General features: G+C 37.6%; 1 protein-coding gene and 1 non-coding gene across 5 annotated transcripts in view; both read left to right on the plus strand.

Moving 5' to 3' along the window:
* The window catches only part of CTNNA2 (catenin alpha 2), a 1,214,276-nt gene that overhangs the window by 358,894 nt on the left and 835,633 nt on the right, over positions 1-19,749 (plus strand). The window lies entirely within an intron of this gene.
* TRNAA-UGC (transfer RNA alanine (anticodon UGC)) lies at positions 6,382-6,457 on the plus strand. The gene has a single exon. It is a non-coding gene; the product is annotated as a tRNA-Ala (tRNA).

Genomic DNA, 19,749 nt, shown 5'->3' on the forward strand with positions numbered 1-19,749 from the left:
AGAAAACAGTGACAGGGAACTGTAGACAGAGACAGTCAAGGGCAGGGAGCCAGCGCCAGCTTCTGCAGTAACACAAAACCTCTGAAACACAGTGTAGAATCCAACTGGGAGTAATCCTACTGAAAGGTCTAAAAGAGATGGAGGACACATGCAGAAAATGATCAGCTCTTGTCTATCCTTGGTTATGGGCTCGTAGTGGGTATAGAGTTGAGTTATTTCTCTACCACTTCCACTCTGAAGTCCAGAGAGAGGCCCAGGGAGAGTCCTGCTGCTGCTGACTTGGAAGCAGGTGCCCAAGGCTAAGGGAGGTCTGAGGGGATGTGGCCAGGCCCATTGCACCTGCTACACAGTGGAATGGGTGAGAGAGCAGGTGCATCGTGGGCCAGCAGACTCCTAAAAAAGGAGGTGGCGTGGACAAGAAATACATAAAAATGACAAATTTCAAAACTAAAACAAGAATCCTGGGACTCCCATGGGAAACTTAAGTGTTGTCCAGGCGTGATCTTGGCTCTCATCACCCAGGAGCATTTATTTAATGTTTACCTGCACTTGACATTGTGACCCACCCCAGGGAGATAATGAAAGCATTATGGCTCCTTGCCTGAGGTGTCTGACAAGCTGGTCTAGAAGCAGGAAACAGAAAATGAGAGCTCCAGGCTGCTATTCAAAATGATAAATGCAAGCTGTAAAAAGGATGGCTCTGGTGTTTATGTTGCCCACAAATTAAATTCCACCTGCCCAGGTTTGATCCAATGCCCATTCTTATTACCGTGCTCTGACATTTCCAGAAAGTTATCCTGTGCATCCCCAAACGCATTATTTTATTATTCTGCCCTGCCAGAGTAGCAAGTGTGCTATTATGTAGAATGGGTTTTTATGAAATATTAGAATTATTATTTTATGATAGTTGAAGAAGGCACTAGTGGTAACTGCCTTGTCTTTCAGTGCTTTTAATTACAAAGGTGACACATTGCCACTCCTCATCCCCACCCCTCTTTTTCCTTTTTTAAACGCATAATTTTGAAAGCCATGAATCACTCTGTCCTTTGGTCGATATGAACCTAACAGGCCAAATTAATATACTTAATTGTTTAATTAAGTATATTAAATATACTTAATTAATATACCTTTGCTTAATCATTTTAGAAAATAAACAAAACTATTTTCTTCTTATAAATAAATTATGTTTCTCAAGTAAAGTAGATTTTTTTTGTAAGAGCTATTAAATATTGATTTTTGTCATTAGACTAAATAATATTAAATAAATTTGGGAATCAGGAAAATGTTTTTTTCTCCTTGAAGCATATCATAGTTACTTCTCAGTTTTTCCCCCCCATTATTTCCCCCTAAGCCACCTTTATATAATCATATTTATAAACCATTTCTTCGGAGGCCTCTTAGCATTCAGCTCCCTAATGCTAACAATCAGAATTTGTTTTCAAACCCCTATGATTTTTGTTTTTAGATTTTTATTTGTGGATGAACAAGGTCGTTTTCTGTCTGTGTTGCATTACATAGCTTAAGAACCATTGAACTGTTTCCCATTTTTGTCAATACAATTTGACTCCAAAATCATAATGAGAAATATAACTTGTTTGAATATCACTCCAGCTTTTACTTTATAAAGATTGTTGTGAAGTCACTGATAATTCAGCTCCTTCCTCATGCCTCCTGTCTAATTTCTACCATCACTGTGCTAGTTGATTCTTTTGTTCTCAGTGTTTATTCACAAAGTGTACACGTTTCTGAAACAAACATCACCAGAGCAATTATAGTCTAATACCCTTCAATTAAAAAAAAAAGTTTGCAGCCTGACCAGGCGGTGGCGCAGTGGATAGAGCATCGGACTGGGATGCCAGGGACCCACGTTCGAGACTCTGAGGTCGCCAGCTTGAGTGCAGGCTCATCTGGTTTCAGCAAAAGCTCACCAGCTTGGACCCAAGGTCGCTGGCTCAATCAAGGGGTTACTCAGTCTGCCGAAGGCCCGTGGTCAAGGCACATATGAGAAAGCAATCAATGAACAACTAAGGTGTTGCAACGAAAAACTAATGATTGATGCTTCTCATCTCTCAGTTCCTGTCTGTCCCTGTCTATCCCTCTCTCTGACTCTCTCGTTTCTGTAAAAACAAAACAAAACAAAACAAAAAGTTTCCATTCCAATATTTCTTTTCATCTCCTCATTATTGTGACCCCTAATTCATTATAAGTACACCAACAAATTTCACACAGATGATTCACAATTCCTGCATTTTGTTTGCTTTCGTTTTCTCTTTTTGCAACTTGACATTTTCAGTTTTCTCCAATTATCTTCTCAGGCATATTGTAGTTTACCTGTTTCTGAAAACATTTGGCTTTTTCTCAAGTTTCGGCTCTACAATAAAGTGCCCATCATCATTTCATAATCAAGCTTCTCAGTTGGGTCCTGTGCTTGCTAGCTCTGTGATGCACCACCAAGTTCAACCGCATTTATCACTGTTGGCACATTTCTGAAATGGATGGCCTACTTTGCCTGTGGCCACATTCAGTATGCAACAGAGTGTGGAAGGAAACAGTGCTCCACTACTTTGAGGAACTTGAAAGTGTTCCATAGCTATTATCTGAAACAATACTTGATTACTCCCCTGTGGTAAATGCTCTGACTTGGATCTAGGCCTCCCTCATTTTTATAAAACATTTACTAATCTGGGACTCTGTACAGCATTGCAGATCTGTCACAGTCACAATGTGTCACTGTGCATTTCCCTTCACTTCGTCTCAGAGAGTTATTTTTTTGACCGCCAAAATACGAATATGCTTTCCTTCAGAAATATCGCTCCATTTGCATGGGCATTGGTTTTTGTCTTTCCTTCCCTTTCACGAACTTGGCATTTTCCTGGTGTGCAGTCTCTGGCCATTATCTTTATATAAGTACTCCAGGCATTGTCATATCATGCTTTGTTCTTCTGGCAGAGACCTGAGAAGAGACGGAGCTCTGGCTCTTTGCTTTCCTAGGCATCCAAACAAAAGCCGCCTGTCTGCAGTTTCATTTCAGCATTCCGTCACAGTCCGTGCGTTCCTGAATCCGTTGACTATTAAACGGAACGATCATTTGTCAAAGGCTTCTTGTGAGCCCACACAAGGCCTTGAGTGGTTATTCCATGGTGCCAGTAACAGATGTGGCAGTGCCCACAGTATACCCAGCCATGTCTCCACCAACCATTGTGTTTACATGACTCTTATAAGTTTTAGGTCTTCCTTGGGCTTCTCTTTTTATTGAATATAAATCAAAAAGTTACCCCTTTTTGATTGTTTTGGTACCAGGAAATGGAACTCATTAGCCAACATTAAGCCCTTAGGAAAGGTAGATTTGTAAATATATTAATGTATATATAAATTTGGAAGCTCACCAAATACAAACAAGAAATTATCTAGGGTGTGTGATCAACTGAACTGTCTTCTGGAATCAGATTCTGAGAATTTACTCAAAAGCTTAAGATGTATAGCCTGATTCCATGGATCTCAAGAATGTTTTAAATGTGGTGATGAAAAATATTGTTACTTTAAAGGGTATGCTGGCCTTAGGCCAAATAATGAGCAACAGACATCTGTCTCTCAGTGTCACTGCCCCAGCTCCTCTTCTGCTCTCTGTCCCTCTGGGAATTAGCCTGGGAATTAATGCAGTGTCTTCTTACTTTTCTAGGACATGGGAACACCTATCTTTGTCAGACTCCTTGTGCAGTCAAAGGCAGTGCTCTCAGCATTCCTCTCTCTTTCCAGACAGAGTGAATTTTAGTCACATCTGTCAGCTGAGAACTCATTCCCGTAACCGTTACCTCTTCCAGACAATACATCCTTCAGCCGAAAGTGGGGATTGCAGCCGCCCTAGAGGGCTGGTGGGAAAGTTCTTTCCATTTACTGTGTCAATTTCTTGCTCCTCCTTGCTGGTCATCCAGAAAAGCCAGTGAGTTGTCTTTTTTTTTTTTTTTATGTTTTGTTTTTCTCTTACAGGCTAACTAAAAGTAGAATTTCTGAGTCCTAGGGTATCTACTATTCATCTTTACTAAATACTGTGAAAATAATCTCTAAAGTAGTACTAACATTTTATACTCCTCCTACTGTTATTTTTTTTTATAAATAAATTTTTATTAATGTTAATGGGGTGACATCAACAAATCAGGGTATATATATTCAAAGAAAACATGTCCAGGTTATCTTGTCATTCAGTTATGTTGCATTCCCATCACCCAAAGTCAGATTGTCCTCCGTCACCTTCTCTCTAGTTTTCTTTGTGCCCCTTCCACTCCCCCTTCCCCTCTCCCTCCCTCCCCGCCCCCCCCCCGCCCCCCCCCCCCCCCCCCCCGTAACCACCACACTCTTGTCCATGTCTCTTAGTTTCGTTTTTATGTCCCACCAATGTATGGAATCATGTATTTCTTGTTTTTTTCTGATTTACTTATTTCACTCCGTATAATGTTATCAAGATCACACCATTTTGTTGTAAATGATCCGATGTCATCATTTCTTATGGCTGAGTAGTATTCCATAGTGTGTATGTGCCACATCTTCTTTATCCAGTCATCTATTGATGGGCTTTTTGGTTGTTTCCATGTCCTGGCCACTGTGAACAATGCTGCAATGAACATGGGGCTACATGTGTCTTTATGTATCAATGTTTCTGAGTTTTGGGGGTATATGCCCAGTAGAGGGATTGCTGGGTCATAAGGTAGTTCTATTTTCAGTTTTTTGAGGAACCACTATACTTTCTTCCATAATGGTTATACTACTTTACATTCCCACCAACAGTGAATGAGGGTTCCTTTTTCTCCACAGCCTCTCCAGCATTTGCTATTACCTGTCTTGTTAATAATAGCTAATCTAACAAGTGTGAAGTGGTATCTCATTGTAGTTTTGATTTGCATTTCTCTAATAACTAATGAAGATGAGCATCTTTTCATATATCTGTTGGCCATTTGTATTTCTTCCTGGGAGAAGTGTCTGTTTATGTTCTCTTCTCATTTTTTTATTGGATTGTTTCTTTGTTGTTGAGTTTTATGGGTTCTTTGTGTATTTTGGATATTAGGCCCTTATCTGAGCTGTTGTTTGAAAATATCATTTCCCATTTAGTTGGCTGTCTGTTTATTTTGTTGTCAGTTTCTCTTGCTGAGCAAAAACTTCTTAGTCTGATGTAGTCCCATTCATTTATCTTTGCTTTCCTTCTCTTGCCTTTGGAGTCAAATTCATAAAATGCTCTTTAAAACCCAGGTCCATGAGTTTAGTACCTATGTCTTCTTCTATCACGGAGCTACGGAGTCCAAGTCCTCCTCAAAGGAGGTGCCGCCGCCTCCACTGTCAGTCAGCATGGTTCACATGCGGAGCCGGAGACACTGCAGAGTCACTCGCAGCCACCGCCGCAGCTGATCCCGGGAACGAGCCTCCCAGTGTTATATAAGATACCCTGTTTTCGTTATCGTGGCTAAATTTTATCAGTGTTTTATATTCCCCCCCCCCCAATCTAATGGGTACAAAATTGTAACTTACTGTTATTTTAAATTCTATTACTTTGTCTTGCTTTTTACATATTTATCAACCATTTGGGCCTACTGTCATTCATTTTCTTTGATTAGTTTTATACTGATGTTTGTTCTTCTTCATTTAAAATAGCTATACTTATATTTTAGATACTCAAACTTTTGCATTTTATGTGTTTTTGGCAAATATGTATTCCTGTTACTAATATTTTCAACTTGTTCAAGTCTATGTCTTATGAAAATATTTAAAAATAATAATTTAATTAATTTTATCGATTTTTTTGTTGAATGTTTTGTGTTATTTAAAAATGATCATAAGTACATATTCCTAAATATTTTTCTAAATGTTTAATAGTTTTGCTATTACCTTTGTTTCTATCTTTGATTCTTATTTAGTGAATTAGGATCTAGTATTATTCATTTCCTATTTGTAGTTAATATTTAGCACCAGTGGAACAGTTCATCTATCTCCTGTTTATCATCTGTCATATTTGCAGAGATAAGTTGGAGTTTTGCAAGGCATTCCCTTTGATTCCATTGCTCAGTCTCTGCGTATGCACCACTCTGACTTCATCACCATAGCGTATCAACCCTTTGAGTAGTATGAACGTTCATGTACGTCCTCATGCCTCCTGACCATCCAGAGTACAATTGATTGATTTTAAAAATGTGTAAGGCAACATTAAAAAAAGGCAAATATATGTTTTTCTTGTTTCCATAAACTGGTTATCAAACAAACATGATTTTAAGTTAATAAAACTCTAACTGGACTGACTTCATTATTTGAAAAACAAACAAACAAACTTACTCCAGGGGGTCAGCGAGCATGAAAAAAAACCTCACTACTCAAAGGTTCATAAATATTGACATATGGGCCCTGGCCGGTTAGCTCAGCGGTAGAGCGTCGGCCTTGCGTGCGGGGGACCCGGGTTCGATTCCCGGGCAGGGCACATAGGAGAAGCGCCCATTTGCTTCTCCACCCCCTTCCCCTCCTTCCTCTCTGTCTCTCTCTTCCCTTCCCGCAGCCAAGGCTCCATTGGAGCAAAGATGGCCCAGGCGCTGGGGATGGCCCCTTGGCCTCTGCCCCAGGCGCTAGAGTGGCTCTGGTTGCGGCAGAGCGACGTCCCGGAGGGGCAGAGCATCGCCCTCTGGTGGGCAGAGCGTCGCCCCTGGTGGGCGTGCCGGGTGAATCCCGGTCGGGCGCATGCGGGAGTCTGTCTATCTCTCCCCGTTTCCAGCTTCAGAAAAATACAAAAAAAAAAAAAAAAAATATTGACATATGTCAGGACAAGACCTCATTCCTTGTCTGTTATTCTTTAGAACCATCTTGGCTGTTCTTTATTGGCCCTTTGTCCCTCAATCTGATTTTAGTATCATCTTGTTAGTTTCTCTATAAGAGAACTATGTTGCGGTTTTGACTATGGTTCCATTAAATTTATAGATCAACATGCAAATGATTTTCATCTTTAAATATTGAGTCATATTTATTATCAAGGTATATTTCTCCACTTTATCATGTTTTGTTTTATATATTTCAATAGTTTTATAATTTCCTTTGTAAAAGATTCTATCCTTTAAATTAGTTTTATTCCTGGTTTCTGTTGCTTAGATGGGATTATGATAAAAGTTTTTATAATGTATTTAATGTAATTTCATAATGTAGTGAAACATCTTTTTTAATGCCTTGGGGATATCATCACAAATATGAACTCTCATGTTGTAATTGATTTTGGTTGCATATCTTAAAAATATCTAACCTAACATAGTTCTAATGGTTGCCTGGAATTTGTTTTCCTAAAACAATGACTGGCAGGAATTAGGTTTTAGATTAGTGTCTTTTTTCCTGCAAGTAGATTACATTGTATGTATTTTCTAGACAATGACTCGAATACTAAAGAAACTCTCCCTTCTAAGTGATATTCCTTATCTTTATAAAATCCTCCCTTGGCTGCATTTATAATCATCTGCCTTGACTTAGCATCTTTTTCAATATTTTTTGTCATTTCAGTTTTCCCTGTGGCCTCAGGGATAACTTTGATTAAGTATTTATTAGGCCATAGGGGTCTTGGAGATAGACATACATTAAGCAGTATTGACACTATTATTATTATCAACTAGCCTAGTACCTGACACATAATGGATACTCAGTACGAATATAATTCAACAAATATCAGTGGTGCTATTTTGGGAGTATTAAAGATAAGTTCTATATATCACACTAGGCCATGTTCTATTTATAAACAACATTTTACTATTTTTCATTTATTGGAATTCTAGAAAAAATAACAGTAAAAATTCCATCTTTAAATTATTTGTTTTAAAAGTCATATATAACAGATGCATTGATGGATCTGTTTTTTGTTTTTCAGTCGTATTTTATATGCTAATTTTATGTTTGGAGTAGCAATGGATTTTGTAGGTAGAATCAATCTGTCAACATAGGTGGAGAAATTGCCAGACATTTCAGTCATTTTTAAGTCTTCTTCAAGGTGACTGCCAGAGTTACTGAGTATATAGTGAGCTACTGTATGCTTGATATCCCTGAGCTTGGCTTGCTCCAATGAGCAATATCACCCTGAATATTGCCAACATATGCAGCCAAGTCTGACCTAGGTTTTCTGTGTGTCCCAGCGAGAGTGTGCCCATTAGAGGTGAGACAAAAAAGGATACTTGATACCTTCCATGCTACAGACCTGCCCCTCTTTATTTTTTACTCTCCTCATCTGATGCACACAGTGCGGTGTCCACGGCTCACTGCCTCAATGCCATTTCTAATTGCTGCCATTGCAGAACTCCAGTGTTCCCGTCTAGTGTCTTCTGCCTCCTTCCACTTCTGGCTCACTCCCCAGTCTTACATGGAAGGGAAGTCTTCACAAACAATTTCTGTCAACCAGAACATGACAGCCTTTGAAAACCCATTGGGATTAATCTTTGGGGTATCAGATCCTCTTGGAAATGTGTCTCTTTTCCTCAGCACTCAGGGAGGCTGCTTTTTACTTCTCAAATTGTTGACAGTGCAACCCTGCCTACTTTGGGGCCAGTGGTCATTAGAGAAACTTGAGATTCTGGAAGGCTGGGACCTGGATGACTAAATTTTACTCTGAGCGTGGATTTGAATGGCTTCTGCCCATGTTCTTATGGGCTATCTTGGAGGTTGAATAATTTTTCAGTGATCTAATAGCCAACTTTGGATGCAGAATACATTAATAAATAGTTTATAAAATTTATTATTTCTCAGAAAGGGGGTACACATGTCTTCTTTTTTATCTGTTTCCTAGGGCCACTGTAATAAGGTAAGGTACCACAAACTGTCGCTTCAAACAACAGAAATGAATTCTGACAGTTCTGGAGGCTTGATGTCTAAAAGCAAGGTCTTAGAAAGGCCATTGTTTCTCTGAAACCTGGAGGAATCCTTCCTGTCCCCTTCCATGTTTCTGGTGGTTTGCTAGCATTCTCTGGTGTCCCCTGACTTTCAGTTTAGTTTCAGTATTTCAGTCTCTGCTTCTGTCCTCATATGGTGTTCTCCCTTTGAGTGTCTGTATCCGGTCTCTTCTCATAAGAATATGAGTCAAATTGAATCAGTGCACATCCTAACTCAGTATAACCTCATCCTAACTTGATTACATCTATACAGAGTCTCTCCTTCCAAATAAAATCACAATCACAAGTGCTGGAGGTTAAGACTTTGATATATCTTTTGGGGGCTGGGGCATACTTCAACCCTTAACGCCATTTACCAATGGTGAGCATGATGGGATAGGGTTGGGAGATGTATTGTGTGGTTTTTGCTTTCTTTAGGTGTGTGTGCAGGGGTTGTCAAGAAACAGCTTTTTACTCTCCTAGCCCATTCATTATCTTCTTACTTTCCAGTTTCTGATGAACTCTCCCTTCATAATTTTAGTTGAAAAGTGGAAAGGGGTTTTAAAAAAAATCAGTGTTTGAAGATACAGTTTTAGTCTATGGGGAAATAGCCCAGCTCTTCCAAATGATTTATGCTTTGTTGCTTAAACCTTTGTAATTTCTATAGGTGGTCGATTTTGTTTTTAGAAAATTGTCAAGTTTAAAGAAAAAAGGAATAATGCTATGACATGTTTAAGATGTGAATAGGGCTGATTGTAAATATTTATTATGATAGTACTTGATCAAGTCTTCTATATTGATTTGTCCTTTCTTTGTTATCCAGAATGGTGAATAAAATCAGATTTTATTTAATAGAGTTATACTATATGCATTAAATAGACTAATGTTTTTAAAAGGTTAGAAATGAATAAAATGCAGTTAACTTTAAAATTATACCCATTGAACTCAGTTTAATATTTAATTGATGATTTAAAAGACAGAATATTATTTGAAATAACTAGAGTTATGTAGCCCAGCTTTTCACAGCTAAGGGAAATGAAAAATAATTTAGATAAGTAGATCTTATATTGACCATGAAAAACTTATTATAAGGGAGTGACTGGAAGAGAAGCATAGCCAGAACTTGGAGGCAGAAGGGTGTCATGATTTAGTAAAAGCTAAAAGGTTTTCCATGCCGCAGTACAGTAGTATAAACTAAAGCACTAAGAGACTATGTCTGAATCACAGATAAGGTGTGGATAATTGGTGGAATTCTTTAAAACAACATATTAGAGTTCTTGGTTTAATGTAAAAACATACTCTAATAATTATAATAGGTCTTGATTCTCATGATTTGACTAAGAACAGTTTTTGCTACTGAGCATAGGACAGAAAAAAGAATGTAAGCCTAGAACTTGGGGACAGACTGAGTACTCTTGTAAAGTTAGGATGGTGTGCTAAGATCTTTGTTAGGATAATGGCTTTGGAAATGATGAGAATTATGTAATTATTTAAAATACGGATGAAGCCCTGGCCGGTTGGCTCCGTGGTAGAGCGTCAGCCTGGCGTGTGGGGGACCCGGGTTCGATTCCCGGGCAGGGCACATAGGAGAAGCGCCCATTTGCTTCTCCACCCCCACCCCCTCCTTCCTCTCTGTCTCTCTCTTCCCCTCCCGCAGCCAAGGCTCCATTGGAGCAAGGATGGCCCAGGCGCTGGGGATGGCTCCTTGGCCTCTGCCCCAGGCGCTAGAGTGGCTCTGGTCACCGCAGAGCGACGCCCCAGAGGGGAGAGGGTGCATGCGGGAGTCTGTCTGTCTCTCCCAGTTTCCAGCTTCAGAAAAAAAATAAAAAATAAATAAAATAAAATACAGATGAGATCGAATTGGTAGTACTTTGACATGAATTTCACTTAAATGAAAACAGTGTCAGACCTTGAAATCACAATTATGTTGGTAGGATAGATTATTGCTGATATTATGTATAAGGTGCAAGTTAGAGAGTCTCAGCCATACATTATTAGACTCTTACTAGAAAATATACTGCTACATGGGTGACTACTACTTCTACTGTGTCACACCACTATTGGTGTTACTACTTGGTACCATTTTGTATTGTTTACTATGGGCTAGCTACAGACTGCGCTAAGTTATTTATGCATGTTAACTTATTAATTGTTAAATTCATTCTATTCTGAATTCCAGACCTTTTCTATGAAAGGAACCTTTTAATGGTTCCTTTAATAGAGGTGCTAGGCATTAACCTGTCTCATATGTTTCTGTAACTGTCTTCATTTTGCTTTCATTTTAAATGTTTTACTAGGCATACTTTCTTTTCTTCAACATATTAAAGATATTATCCATTGTCTTTTTGCTTCCATTTTTTAATTAAGAAGGATGCTGTCAATATGATTTGTTATGTTGTAGTTGTTCTATCTTTCTAGCTAAATTTGACTTTTATTGTCTTCATTTTTATTATAAAGTGATCAGGAGTGGACTTCTTTTTATTTTTCTTGGTTGAGATGTGTTAGGCTGTATGAATCAGAATATTCATGTATTTGTTGAATTCTGGGATGTCCTCAGCCATGATCTCACAAAACTATCTCTTTTCCATCCAATATGACCTCTTCTTTGCAACTCTGATTGGACTATGTTAAAAATTTTCTCTAAATTCTCAATGCATGTATTTTTCTTATATTTGATTTCTTTGATTATATGGTCTTTTTGTTTTGGTTATTTTTTCAGCTGTCTTCCACTTCACTGGTTTTTCTTATTGTAGCTAATCTGTTATTTAGTCCTTTGAGATTTAACTTCTTGTTATTTTTTTCAGCACACGAGAGAGAGAGAGAGAGAGAGAGAGAGAGAGGAGAGAAAGAGAGAGAAAGAGACTGACAGGAAAGGAGAGAGATGAAAAGCATCAACTCATAGTTGAGGCACTTTAGCTGTTCATTGATTTTTTTCTCATACCTGCCTTGACTGGTGGTCTCCAGCTGAGTCTCTGACCCCTTACTCAAGCCAGTGAACTTGGGCTTCAAGCCAGTGACCTTTGGGCTCAAGGCAGTGACCCAAGGGTCATGTCTGTAATCCCATTCTCAAGCTGGAGACCCTGTGCTCAAGCCAGCGACCTTGGGGTGTTGAACCTGGGTCGATGCTCCATCCACTATGCCACTACTTGGTCAGGCTAATTTTTGTTATTTAAAAACATTATTTGGCTTAGAGCATCATCTTCTTAATACATGTTTTCAAATTTTTATTCTTGTTCTATAAATATTTTTAAATATTCAGTGTACATTTTATATATACTAGTTTCATTATCTGAAGTTAATTAATTTAATTATTAATTTCTTTAAGATCATTATTCTGCCACTTAACACATCCATAGGGTTTGATGTTTAAAATGTATACTCATCTTTTATGAAACTTTATTTGAAAGAGTCCAGTGCTTCCTTCAGAGAAATATTTGATATTTCTTCTGACAGAGACCCCCAGACACCACTCATCTAAAACTATTTTTAAAATAATTTCTCTGATATAATTTTCCAGTTTATGCAGGTAGTATAAATGAGTTTCCTTTAAATACATGATGAGAGCACTCTGGTTATTAAATATTATTATTACTTTAAAGGAAAGCATCTGATCACTTTTTCTGAGCTGGTATAGACAAGTTTCTTTACTATTTTTGTTTCCCGAAGGACAGGGTTTTTTTAGGTAATATTGTCACTGATACAGCACTTAAGTAATCCAAATTTTATTTTGTGTGAACAACATTACATTTTCACTCCTTGTGTGGGTGAAGACAATCTTCTTTCCCATATGTGACCATTAAGATCTGGCTTCTTAACTATTGAGACTGCAGATAACTCAATCAGAGCTTCAGAATCAGTTACCATTTTTATTTCAAGACTGCAATTTTGGGGGGACACACATGCACACACACAGGTTACACAAGAAAAAAATGTTACAAGTGGGACTTAAGCTCTCTTCATTGATATGTTTTCAGAGACAAAACACAATTATTTTAAGAATTTGTCCTACTGATAATCAATAGCTTGATACTGATTTTTTTACTTAATATTTTTCTAGAAGAAGAATATTAATACTATCAATATTTTTACTTTTAATAATACTATCAATATTTTTTTATTTTCCATAGGTAAAAGAAAGTCTTACATTCTAATAAGCCTAAGACTCAGAAGAGCCACAAATTTTAAATGAAGGTAGCTAGTAGATGTTGCATCCACCGGGTATGAGAACAAACGTCGGAGACTTTCAGAAGTTTAGATGTTACTTTATTGGCCAGTTTAACCTACGCAGGGGCGAACTCCCAAGGTGTCTGGAGACACCGTGCTCACAAGGAGCTGCAAACGGAAGCCGCGCCTGGCGCTTACAGCCAGGTCCTTATATATCCTAAGTGAGCAAGCATTATACAGAAGCAGATGTGGCAGTTTAGCTATTGGCTAGGGAGGTCGCACGCAGCATAGCAACAGGGGCCGGCATAGCAATGGGCCGGTTTTAGCTTAGTGGCGAATTTCAAATATAAACTTCTGATAAGGGTCTCTGACCTTCTTTGTTCTCAGCCTCACAGGGGCCCTATCAGCACTCCCTGTTCCTTCAATAGTTACACTCTTGGCAGCCCCAGCATATCAGTACTCCTTGAGTCTAACAGTAGATATCAAATTAACAGTGAAAAAGCTACATGTGTATTTTTTTTAAGGAAGGTTGGAATTCAAGTGGATTAAATCTGTCATGTGATGAAATATTACTTATCTTTTGTTGCTTCTTTTGGTTTATAATTATTGGGTATATATGTGCATAATTAGTAGATAGCAGACTAACCTTTGTGATTATTGATGACTTATTTGACTATATGATATGCTTGCTTTAACATGTGTATATATATATATATATATATATATATAAAATCTTCTCATGCACAATCAGTCCTTTACATATGTCTGCAGTCTTGATGAAGAAATGTTGATTGGAGGAGGCATCACAATACAAAGCTTTATGCTCTACAGCCTAAAAGAAGTCATGTATTTTTGCTTACTCTTATAGTATTGAGTATTTTCAGGTTCAAGAAATTTTCAGGTTTTTTTATTTAATTATTTTAGGGGGAGCAAGAGAGAGGAAAGAAGGGAGAAGAGAGAGGAGAAGCATCAACTTGTAGTTGCTTCATTTTAGTTGTTTATTGATTGCTTCTCAGCAGGCTCAAGAAGTTTCTAAAGTTGTCTCTAAATCAGGGAAAAAAAAGAATTGGTATTGATCACATCTTAGCCACAATATTGTTAGTTGAATGTCTATGCATCAGGACACGCATAGTATTTAGATGTCTGATTATATGGTGAAGGATGAGGGCTTTCCTCCTTTTATTTATTCTTACCCCCTTAAAATTAGAGTACATGAGGACAAGATTAGTGTCTAGATTTTAACTGAAAGATCAGTTTCAAAATATTGTCACAACATACTTCTAGATGTGTATGCTTAGCATTGGTGTTATAACCAATTATTATTGTGATAACTATATATTTGTTACTGATTTTTATTGTTTTGTTTGACATATAACCATGTGCATTATATTAGAAGTGGTTACATCTCAAAATTTGTAGTTAGATTTTTCTAGGTTAAAAATTCTCATTCTATTACCTAAAGTTATTTTAGCCTTTGGTAAATTCATTAATCTGTAGTTGACTCAGTTTCCTTACCTATTAAAAGGGAATAGTACCTACTTCACTGAATTTCCATGAGGATTAAATGAGAAAATGTAGTACTTAGAACAGTGTGTGACACTGAACAAGCATTAAATCAGGATTAGCTTATTCTCATTATTACTATCATCATCCTTCCACTCATCATCATCACTAGGTTGTGTTTTAGATGATTTTACAAATAAACCCTTGGTATAGAACGTCAAGGTTCCTAAGATCACAGACTTTAAGTCCGGCAGCCTTAGACTCAAATGGTAGAGTTAAAGCCAACCTTGAAAAAAAAATCAGTAAGCCATACATTTTTTTTTAATCACTGAAATGGAGACAGTGTTGTAGGTAAAGTACTCATCATTGTGCCTGGTGCATTTTATAAATAATAGCTGTTATTGTGTTTTGGATCATAGGATCCAAAATTGGAAAGGGTTCTTGAGAGCATTTAGTCATCTAAGTCTCTGGGGAAGGAGGAGATGAGGAAGTAACATTAATTACATTTTAGAGATCCACACAGAATAGGACAAGAGAGAGTTTTGTGATGCTGCCATTTTTGGAAGTGATCTCAAACTGCATCTGTTGATTATCGAAAATTATTAGATTTTGGGATTCTCAAGTGTAATTATGATGTGTAGCAGCACATGAAGCAGGAGAAAGCCTCAAGCTAAATTTTGTAAATGGTTCCATTGGCTGGTTTTCTCAGCTCTCCATGCCAAAGCCTTGACTGGAGTATTGAAATAGGGCACACTTGGTGGGAGCTTATGTGACAAGCGTGAGCATGCTCAGGTACTTATACCTGGAAAGACTCTTTAAGTCAGGATTGTGTGAAGATTACAAATGGATCTATTAAAAATTGTTGAACCCACAATTTGTCTTGATAATTAAATATACTTGACTCTCCTCTGTTTCTATGGGGCATTCTGTAAAGAATGAGTGATGGGTTCATCTGACCTCTTTTCGAATCTTAGTAACAAGTAACCAGGTGGTGACCTCTGAGTGTGCTTGGACTGAATTAACCTGGGCTGCCACTGTCTGCTGTCCAATGTGCCTGGGTGCCTATTTTTACTTCATGACTTCTTACTTCATGAATACTGTCTGGAGATGGCTTGAAAATGTACATTTTAAAGGAGAGTGGGGGAAGGTGGAGGAGGGTAGAGGGGGATAGATGGTGACAGAGGGAGACTTGACTTAGGGTGGTGAACACACAATGCAATATACAGATGATGTATTGTAGAATTGTACACCTGAAACCTATATAATTTGATTAACCAATGTCACTCCAATAAATTTAATAAAATTTAAAAAATATTTGCATGTTAAGCCCAGGTAGTACTAGGTAACTTTTCAATTCTCCGTCTCTAAAATAAATTCTTTAGTACCTACGAGTACTTTGACATCTGTATTTTCTTCTCCAAACTTTCCTTTAAACTCCTTTTGGTGTGGAGAATCACCTGCTGTTAAGAGTAAGAATTGAAAATCAACTTTTCTTCAGTGTTCCAAACTAGTTTCTTTATTTAATACAGACACCTCCTAATGGTGCCCCAGGGCAATTGCTGTTCAGTCACTCCACCTCCTAGTATGTAAGTGATGTAAGAATTAAACAGCCGTGTGCACTTGCTTTAAAATTCCATGTTAGTTTATTAATCATTATGCTGTCATAGAGTGGAATGCTAACACCATGATTAGAATACTCTCTCTCCATAGGCAGACTTACCTGGGAGGTTAAATTAATATTCTCAATGTGAGTTTATTAATTTGTAGCAAGTAATATGTTTACTAAAGGACCAGCACTTACCTTTACTGGCAAGGGCATAGAGCATGATTTTTCAAGTTATTATAATTTTTCCACTTTAATTTAAAGGAAATAAGCATTAAGAAGCACAAAATGGGCCCGTCTTTGCTTCGGAGCAGCCTGCGAAAGGCTGGAAGACTGAGGCTGACACAGACCCTGAGGATGGGTCCAACTGGCTGGAGAGTGTCCAAAAAAGTCTGCAAACAGGGAAAGAGTGCACTTATCCTGCTGCTTTCCAGTTTAACAATTGGATTCTTGCTTTAAATTGTTATGTTCTTTATAAGAAGTAATGTCTGGAGGTTGAAAAAAAATATTGGTCATATTACTTGGAAATTTAACTGCATACTTTTGAATATCTTTGTCCTAGGTTTTCTGACATTTTGGACAACCTCTATTATTTTCACAGAAACAGTGATTCACATTTCTTTCTTTCTTTCTTTCTTTCTTTTTTTTTTTTTTTGTGTGTGTGTGTGTGGCAGAGACAGAGAGAGTCAGAGAGAGGGACAGATACAAACAGACAGACAGGAAGGGAGAGAGATGATAAACATCAGTTCTTTGTTGCGGTTCCTTAGTTGTTCATTGCTTGATTTGTCACATGTGCCTTGACCGAGGGGCTACAGCAGACCAAGTAACCCCTTGCTCGAGCCAGCGACCTTGGGTCCAAGCTGGTGAGCTTTACTCAAACCAGATGAGCCCATGCTCAAACTGGCGACCTCGAGGTTTCGAACCTTGGTCCTCAGCATCCCAGTTTGACGCTCTATCCACTGTGCCACCGCCTGGTCAAGTGATTCATACTTCTTGTAGAATAAAAGATTAAAATTCACTGATTTTCTATAATTTTTATTATTTGTTTTTTATAATTTTTATCTATAATTGCGTCCACTTTTATGAAAGTGGTATGTTGAGATGGGGTTTCTTTCCTTTGGAAATCTTAAAGAAAATTGAATCACCCATGGGAAAGGGGTACTAAAACCTTCAGGTCCACTTTCACTTAAGGCTTGATGTCAAGAGGATAGAGAGACCCTGAAATCTCGCTGTTGACCTAGATCTGCCCAATGTGGGACCAAGGAACTAATTAAAGATGAGGACTGTATTGTTCTGGGAGAATCTCCTCTATATTTTTTGTCCTTTATCAGTCTAACAGGGAACTAAGGGAGAGGGTGTGGTCTTTGCCATCTCTCAGAGGCTAAGAGCTATCCAGTGGAGGAATACAGAAAGACAAGTATCATAAACCTTAAATGGCTTGCTCAAGGTCGCCCAGCCAAGTAGGGGCAGAGTCCAGACCGGAAACCGGGTCTGTGACTCTTTCATTTGCTACAATTCACCACTGTCATGAATTTCTTTAGAAACCTTCTGTTTTTTATATGGTTTCATAAATTTACAACAAACTATTTCCAAGTTAGTCTATATAATTTAAGCCTTTTCATACCAGTTTGGATATCTTGATACTCTGCTTATATACAAATATATGTGTAAGTTACTGTAATATTTGAAATTTGGCATTAGTATAACTAAATACTTGCATTACTGATTTCATATTATCTAACATATAAATGCAAATAAAAACATAAGAAGCATTTAAAAAGGCACATTATATAAACAACCATATAAGCTGCAGGTAAATAAATTATGATTGAAATTGCTCTACTGTGAAATGGAAAGTCAGCTTCTTCTAAAGTAGTCTTTGGTTAAACGAAAATGCAGGAAAAATTCTCATATGAGAAAAATGGATTAAAGATAGAAGACACTTCCACATATTTTAAAATGAAACAAAACAAAAAAAATGTGCCAACTAATTGGTATTATGAACCTGGTAAACGGTGCCATAAAATTACAGCTCAATAAAATTATATTTTAAAATACAAAATGGGCAAAACTGATTTTTTTTCACTAATTTGAGGATTAAAAAAACCAGAATGATCAGAGTTTCGTATTTGAATGGCATTGTAGGTTTACTTTCTTACAGTAGGCTTTCTTTAATTATATATTTGAAATAGTATACTTATTTCAGAAACTATTACTGCACAATGAAATTTACATGTTCGTCAATTTTTTTTTTTAGTTTTATAAAAATACTAAATGACACAGGATTTTTTCTTAATCTTCTATACTCGACTTTTTCTCTTAAGCTTAGCATATTACTGTTTAATATTTCCAAGGTTATATAATATTCCACTTTATTTGAGCCCAGGACAATAATCATCTTTTTATGCAGTGTGGCTATTGCTAGATTTAACTGGTCTTTGTGGAGATTTCGTTTGTGAATTATGTCATATTGCAGCTTGATAATTTTTATGGGTACAACAATACAAAATTACCTTATACCCTCTTTTCCCAACCTAGGAAAAGGCTACAGCTGAACTAATTAAAACCCATACCTTAATGATCTGTACCTTCTGCAAGGTGGTGCGTTATTGTCTCTAACAAAGTTTAATAGCTCATAACATTCAATACACTTAAATCATCAGTTACTGACATTTGTAATGTTTTTGCATACTGAACAGATCTTGATATGGGGAAAACTGCATTGGGATATGTTCAGTTACCCACCCAGAAAACTGGGTCTGACCAAACAAGAATGTACCTTTGTCTTTAGAGCTGCACCAGCCACTGAGACAGGGCTGGAACAAGGTCCTGTGGTTATTTGGGAACATTATTAAGTGCGGAGGAAGTTTTGACTTGCTGGGGTCACATGATGCTTTGTTGGTCCCACAGACACTCTGGGGCTTTGGCCAGAGCACCGAATTGGGATGTTAGGACGGGGATGCTGGCCTCATCTTACTGCCTGATCTCCAGCAGGTCATTCTCCACTTGGCTTCTGTCTTTACCTGTAAGATGAGAGTGAGGTGTTGAATGGTGCATGAAGAAGGCCCACCCAGATCAGAAATGTTCCAGTCTTGCAATCACTTCAGAGATAGTGGACCCATTAGCCTTCTCTCATTTTTCATATCATGTCTTATTTGCTCAGAGAGCTACTTGAAAAACATGAAGTTAAAGAGTTCTCTACCAAGGACTACTCTTGGTGGGAAGACAAAGGAAAAAGCAACATTCTTATTTTATAATATATATTTACATTGATGCGGTTTGCGCGATACTTGCTTTAAAAAAAACAAAACCTATAAGGCTTTCTTTTGAATTTCACATATTTAGGTCACAGATTATCTTGCTTTATCGTAACAGAAGCATCTGAACTATTCAGTGCTGAAATGAGAGGGTCTGCAGGAGGTGGCTTATTTAATGCAGATTTTACTTGATTAAATACATGATTTCATCATCCCTGAGGCTCTGAAAAATTGTGATTGTCAACCTTTTCCCTTAATCATAACTTTGAGTCCTAACCACCTTAGGGTGAAATGCATACATTGCTGCCTCCAGTTCTTGATTGTTTCCAAAAAAGTTTGAACAGTTTTTTGTTGT

Source organism: Saccopteryx leptura, chromosome 3 (assembly GCF_036850995.1).
Source record: "Saccopteryx leptura isolate mSacLep1 chromosome 3, mSacLep1_pri_phased_curated, whole genome shotgun sequence".
NCBI lineage: Eukaryota > Metazoa > Chordata > Mammalia > Chiroptera > Emballonuridae > Saccopteryx > Saccopteryx leptura.